The following is a 7,500-nucleotide window of genomic DNA, read 5'->3' on the forward strand; positions in this document are numbered from 1 at the left end:
ATGTACATACGTACGTAGGTATGTATTTATGTATTTATCTGGAGACCGGGTCTCACTCTGTCGCCCAGGCCGTAGTGCAGTGGTGCGATCTTGGGTCACTGCAACCTCCGCCTGCCAGGTTCAAGCAATTCTTCCGCCTCAGCCTCCCGAGTAGCTGGGATGACAGGTGCCGGCCCCACGGCACCTGACTCAATTTCGTGTTTTCAGTAGAGACGGGGTTTCACCACGTTGGCCGGGCTGGTCTCGAACTCCTGACCTCGGGAGCCACTGCGTTCAGTGTACAGTGCCACTTCTTAGAAATCACTCCTCACGGGAACACACACTTAGAGGTGACGTGTAGAGATTTTATTTACTTAGTTCGTTCGTTCGTTCGTTCGTTAGTTATTATTTGCGCGGGGAGGTGGGGGGACGGAGTTTGGCTCTTGCTGCCCAGGCTACAGTGCAATGGCCTAGGGGACTCAAGGAGTCAACCTATGGCAGAGAGGACACGTCCTTCTGAGCGTAAGGGCCGCAGCGAAAGTTGGCAGGGCCCGCGCTTTCAAAGGCTGAAATCCCGGCGGCTCAGGCCTGTCGTTTCCAGCACTTTGGGAGGCCCAGGAAGGCGCATCATTTGAGGTCAAGAGTTCGATACCAGCGTGGCCAACGTGGAGAAACCCCCTCTCTACTAAAAATAAGAATATGAGCCGGCCATCCTGGTGCGTGCCTGTAATCCCAGCTACCGAAGAAGAATCACTGGAGCCCGGGAAGCAGAGGTTCCAGTGAGCCGAGAGAGCGCCACTGCACCGCAGCCTGGGTGACAGAGCGAGAGAGACTCAGTCCAAAAAAAAGAAAGAAAAGAAGAAGAAGAAGAAGAAAAAGAACCGGCCCAAATACTGCATTGTCGCTGAACGTTCTCCCAAAAGGCCAGAAACCCCCTGACTCAGGTCAAGGAGGTGGTGTTTGGTTGTACTTGTCTCTCTCTCTCTCTCTCTCTCTCTCTCTCTCTCTCTCTCGCTCGCTCGCTCTCGCTCTCGCTCTCGCGCTCTCTCGCTCTCTCGCTCTCTCGCTCTCTCGCTCTCTCCCCCTCTCTCCTCTCTCCCCCCTAACTTTTATTTGTCGTTCAAGCATACATGTGCAAGATTGTGACATAGGTAAACTTGTGACGGGGGTGTTCAGTGTGCAGATGATTTCATCACCCGGGTAGTCAGTGCTGTGTCCGACAGTATTCGTGTTTTGTTTTTTTCCTGAAGCTGTCTCTCCTTCCACCCCTCCTCCCTCAAGCAGGCTTCCGCGTCCCTGGTCCCCCTCGTTCTGCCCATGCAAGAACTCTCATCTGTAAGTTCCCACTTCTAGATGAGAACACGCGGTATGTAGCCGATCGTTGCTTTCATCTTCGGTGGTGGCGGTGAAAGAGGCGTGACACTAAATCGACCCTTAGGACGCTCCCCTCCGTCCCCACCCCGCACCCCCTCCCCACACACACCCTCATTCCCGCACCCCCTCCTGAAACGCAAGGAAGGAAGAAAGAAATGAAAGTAGGCGGTGAGCCTGCAAGGCGGTGGAGGCGGGGGATCTCAGAGGGCGAGCAAGCGATGGCGGTCGGGGGATGTGTCCACTGAGGTATCAAAACTAGGGGACCCACTTTTCAGCCGCAACACACCCCCTAATCCTCAGCCGCAGCCAGCCTCTGGGTGGGGTTGCGCCTGTCAAAGCTTCCGAATGGAGAGAAACCCAAGGCTACGGAAGGCATCAGCTCCAACTCCAGGAAGGGAATAGGGCTTTGTGCATATGAATGGGGCTTTGAAAGGCGTTGCCGCGGCTTCCAAAGCGATGCGCTGTGCCTCGCCTCGCCCCGCCCCGCCCCGCCCAGAGCGAGACTCCGTCTGAAAATAAGTACACAAATAAATCATAAAATAATTTATCAATAAATAAGAAAGAAAGAAAGAAAGAAAGAAAGAAAGAAAAGAAAGAAAGGAAAGAAAGGAAAGAAAGAAAGAAAGAAAGAAAGAAAGACAGACAGACAGACAGAAAGAAAGAAAGAAAGAAAGAAAGAAAGAAAGAATCAGTACAGCGACCGTGGTCGTGAATCATTCCCCGGAGTCCAGGCGCAGTGGCTCACGCCCGTCACGCCAGCACTTTGAGACGCCGGGCAGGAGGGTTGCAACGAAATGATGAGACCCCGTCTGTGGGAAAACATTTAAAAATGAAGGCCGGGCGCGGTGGCTCACGCCTGTCATCCCAGCAGTTCCGGAGGCCGGGGAGGGCGGATCACCTGAGGTCGGGAGTTCGAGACCAGCCCGATCGACATGGAGAAGCCCCGTCTCCACTAAAAATACAAAATCAGCCAGACGTGGCAGCGCACGCCCGCAATCCCGGCTACTCAGGAGGCCGATGCAGGAGAATCGCTTGAAACCGGGAGGCAGAGGTTGCGGCGAGCCAAGATCGCGCCACCGCACTGCAGTCTAGGCCACGAGAGCGAAACTCTGTCTCGGGCGGGGGGGGGGGGGGGGGAGGAAAAGAAAATTTAAAACGGTGTGGGCGCAGTGGCGCGTGCCTGCGGTCCCAGGTTCTGTACTCTGGAGGCTGAGGCGGAAGGATCGCTCGAGTCCAGGAGCGTCCACGCTGCAGGGAGTGAGTTACGATGGCACCACTGCCGGGGTGACGGAGCGAGATGCCGTCTCTAAATCAGTCCATGAGATCACTGGAAGGCGCTCTCTGTGTCTCACTTTCCAAGAGGGTCTCTTTAGGCCAAGCAGGCATGGTACCTCACGCCAGTCATCCCAGCACTTTGGGAGGCTGAGGCGGGAGGAAAGAAGGAAGGGAGGAAGGGAGGAAAGAAGAAAAGAAGAAAGGCAGGAAGGCAGGAAGGCAGGAAGGCAGGAAAGAAAGAGGGGAAGAGAGAGAGAGAGAAAGAAAGAAAGAAAGAAAGAAAGAAAGAAGAAAAGAAAAGAGAAGAAAAAAGAAGAAAAGAGAAGGGAAGAAAAGAAAAGCAAACGGGGAGGGGGCATATCTCCTTGACCGGTGACCGCCCAGGATACAGTGGGTCACGGCCGACCGAAGCCTCGACCTGTGGGGCCTCAAGTGATCCTCTCCTCATCTCAGCCTCCCGAGTAGCTGCGACTACAGGCGGCCATCACCGCGCACAACTCATCTTATAATAACATCATGATTGTATCGAGACGGGGTCTCGCTCCGTCATCCAGGCTGGATCGCCACGGCACGATCTCAGCTCATCGCAACCTCGGCCTCCCCGGTTGGAACAACTCGCCCGCCCCAGTCTCCCGAGCGGTCGTGATTCCAAGCCCACGCTACCAGGCCGGGCTAATCGTTCTATTTTTCAGAGAGACGGGGTTTCGCCACGTCGGCCAGCCTGGTCTCCAACTCCCGGCCCCAAGCGATCCACCGGCCTCGGCCTCCCAAAGTGCCGGAATGACAGGCGTGAGCTAGCGTGCCCGGCCCAGATCATCTTTTTCATCCATTGTAGAGAAGGGGTTTCGTCAGCCAACGGGTGGAAGGTGGGGTGGGTTTCACTCAGCCTGCGTACTGTGAAAAGGTTAAGTGAGTGTGCTTTGTGAACTAGATATGGAAATGTGTGTGTGTGTGTGCGTGCGTGCATGCGTGCGTGCGCGCGCGCGCGTGAGAGAGAGAGAGAGAGAGAGAGAGAGAGAGAGAGGAGAGACACCAATCCCACCACGAGGACCCGGAAATAGTGTTTGATCTGTGTCCCTGCCTAGTCACCTGTCTTGTGTGTAGACGACTGAGGATTCCACAAATGAAGGTCAGCAGTATCTATTGAGCTGTTTCTGCCTCTCACGCGTCTCATCTGTGTGCTGGAGAAAGGGAAGAGAAGAGGTTCCGATGGGAAGTTGTCTTCACGCCTGAGGCAGCTGAAGGCAGACCGAAGGGAAGGAGGGCATCCTACGTGACATTTCCATACCCACGCACCCTTTACAATGCTGGGGCCGCCAGTCCACCCCGTACGTCAGCCCACCCCCAAGAACAGCACGGTCCGGGGTGGTCCAGTCTCATCCCAACCGGCCCACCCGGGGCATCCGGTGGAAGTCTTCGCCTGAGGATCCGAGGGCAGCGTCAACGCGGTTCCCCTGGGGTCGCCCGGCAAAGGCCAGCCGGGGGAGGGTAGCGGGACGTGAGTGGGGGGGGGGGGTCGCATCCACCTCAGAGCTCCCTGGAAGGTGGCAGGTAGCCGGTGGGGCACGCCGAGCCAGAGACGTCCGGCAGGATATAGATGTGGAAGGCGTGTCAGTCCTCTCCCTATACCTCTCCTGTGGAAAATGCCAGGGCGGCGGTGGGAGCCTCGGCTGGGGGAGAAGCGGGGACAAGGGGGAGAGGGAAGGAGGCCCTCGGGAGGTTTCGGCACCGAAAACCCACTCAGCCAAGCTCCCTCCGTGTTTCCGCGTCCAAGGTACACCCCGGGAGACGGCAAGAGAAACGTTCACACCGTGCTTTCCGTCTTCGTGTTTATCTCTTTCATCTTTTCCATTTTACGAGAGATGCTCATTTCAACAAGCAGACGGCGGATGTGACGGGAGAAGTGTCAAGGCCAGGAGTTTGAGACCAGCGTGAGCAACAGAGCAACACAAGTAGGAGAGCCCAGCTGAAAGAAATGAAAGAGGAGGAGGAGGAGGAGGAGGAGGAGGAGGAGGAGGAGGAGGAGGAGGACGACGACGACGACAAGGGGGGTTGGGGGGGGAAGGAGAAGGAAAGAAAAGAAAAGAAAAAAAGAAAAAGAAAAACAACCACCACCAAGAAAGTTAAGATCCTCCAACGGTCGGAAGTTGAAGACCAGCCTAACCAAGATGGAGAAACCCCATCTGTACTAGGAATAGAAAAATTAGCCAGGCACGATGGCTCATCGCTGTCATCGCAGCTACTCGGGAAGGCTGAGGCAGGAGAATCACTTGAACCTGGGAGGCGGAGGGTGCGGTGAGCCGAGATCCGCCATCGTACTCCACCGTGGGCGACAAGAGTGAAACTCCGTCTAAAGAGAAAAAAAAAAGAAAGAACGAAAAGGCGGATCGGTGAGATGCGTGTGAACATTTTATCTGTTCGCAGTCCCCGTATTAAAAACGGAAAGAACCGACCCATGACAAACATGACCAGAGCGTACCGTGCCCACGCGTGTCATCACAGCACTCCGGGAGGCCGATGCGGGAGGATCTCTGGAGCCTAAAAGTTGGAGATCACCCCGACACGTGAGATGACGCCTACAATCATCATAATCATAGAAGTTTAAAAAGAGATCACGTGTGCCCAGAGCATGGACGACAAAGCGAGAGCACATCCGTACTAAAAAGAAGACGATTGATAGGCAGGCAGGCAGGCAGGCAGGCAGGCAGGCAAACGTAGAAGGAGCCAGGCGCAGCGTCTCACGCCTGTAATAGCAGCAGTGTGGGCGGCCGAGGCAGGCAGGCGGATTGCTTGAGGACAGGAGTTCGAGACCAGCATGGGCAACATGATAGAATCCCGAAACCCATCTCACTCACATACATACATACATACATACATACGTACATACATACATACCCACGCATACATACCTACGTACGGAAAACATGAGAAGCAACATAGAAGTCAGCCGGTGTGGTGGTGCGTGCCTGTAGTCTCAGGTAATGGGGATGGGAGGGATCAGAGGCAGGACGACCGTTTGGTCGGTCCAAAGCATTGAGGTTGGGGTGATCCTGGGCGGCAGAGACAGAGGAAGACCCTGCCAGTAAGGGAGGGAGGGAGGGAGGGAGGGAGGGAGGGAGGGAGGGAGGGAGGGAAGGAAGGAAGGAAGGAAGGAAGGAAGGAAGGAAGGAAATAAACAAGCAAGCAGGCAAGCAAACGATGAACATGACAGTGACACAGAATAACCCATGAGAATAAACAAGCAAATAACAGGGTATGAATGAAGCTAAAAGGCAATTAAGATCGCAATCAATTGTTTTCTCTGCACCCCACCCCACTCCACCCCACCGCAGCCCAGTAAGCTGGAGTGGAAGTGCGCGATCACAGCCCACGTTAGCCTCTCCCTCCCGGGCTTAAGAGATCCCTGTAGTCCCAGCTACGTGGGAGGCTGAGGTCACCAGAGCCCAGAGTCAGAAGACCAGGCGGGCCGGCCCCAAAAGAAAAGAAAATAAATACACGAAAATTATGAATAAATAATGAATGAATGAAGGAAGGAAGGAAGGGAGGAAGGATATACATACACGTGTAGGTAAATGAAATGGGGTTTTAATACATACTCATCCATTAAAAGTAACATAATATAAACGTATTCATTATGGAAATATCATTTACAGAGTTTTATCACTACGTGTGTGTGTGTGTGTGTGTGTGTGTGTGTGTGTGTGTGTGTGTGTGTGTATAAATGTACGTTCATACACGGCAGCGTTCAGAAAATAAGATTGAAAAAAGGAAGGAATCGGCCAGGCGTGGTGGCTCACGCCTGTACTCCCAGCAGTCTTTGGGAGGCCGAGGCGGGCGGATCACTAGGTCGGGAGTTCGAGACCGGCCCGGCCAACATGGTGAAATTCCGTCTTTACTGGAAGTAGAAAACCTGCCGTTTGCTTGATCCGTGGAGGCAGAGGCAGCGGTAGCAGTGAGCCGAGAAGGCACCAAGGAAGGAGGAGAAGGAGAAGGAGAGGGAGAGGGAGGGAGGGAGAAGGAGGGGGAGGGGGAGAGAGAGAGAGAGAGAGAGAGAGAGAGAGAAGGAAAGAAAGAAAGAAAGAAAGAAAGAAAGAAAGAAAGAAAGAAAAAAAAAATGCAAGACAAAACCAAAAAGCAAAAAGGGAGGAAGTATTACTGACTGACGGCAGCAGTGACTCCCTCTTAAAAGTACCGCGGACGCAAACTCGCAGTGGGGCTGAAAAAAATGCGGGGCAGGGAGTTCCGCGTCGTCCCAGCTCCACCGAAGGCCGAGGCCGGCGGTGGTCGCCGGCTCGTGAACGGGAATCGGCGCCCTCGCATCGTCGCGCCGCAGCGTCCGGCGGCCGCCTGCTGGTCGACCCGGGATACGTGGAGACAGCGGCGGCTAAGTCCGGAGCTCACGGGCGGCAGCTGGTCGACCCCGGAGGTTCCGACCGAGACGCGGACGCCCCGGGTCCGACTCGTCCCGACGGGCATTCCTACACGCCGCTCGGTCGAGAAGGCCCGCCGGTCGACCCGGGGAGACAGCGGCTAAGTCTCACGAGCCGAGAAAGGCACCAAGGAAGGAGAGAGAGAGAGATAGAGAGAGAGAGAGAGAGAGAGAGACAGAGAGAGACAGAGACAGAGAGAGACAGAAGAGCGAGGGAGAGAGCGAGAGAGCGAGCGAGAGAAAAGGGGGGGGGGAGAAAAAAAAAAAAAACAACAAAAAAAAAACGGGAGACAAAACCAAAAAGCAAAAATGGAGGAAGTATTGCCGGCTGACGGCAACAGTGACTCCCTCTTAAAAGTACCGCGGACGCAAACTCGCAGTGGGGCTGAAAAAAATGCGGGGCAGGGAGTTCCGCGTCGTCCCAGCTCCACCGAAGGCCGAGG

Source organism: Pan paniscus, chromosome 23 (assembly GCF_029289425.2).
Source record: "Pan paniscus chromosome 23, NHGRI_mPanPan1-v2.0_pri, whole genome shotgun sequence".
NCBI lineage: Eukaryota > Metazoa > Chordata > Mammalia > Primates > Hominidae > Pan > Pan paniscus.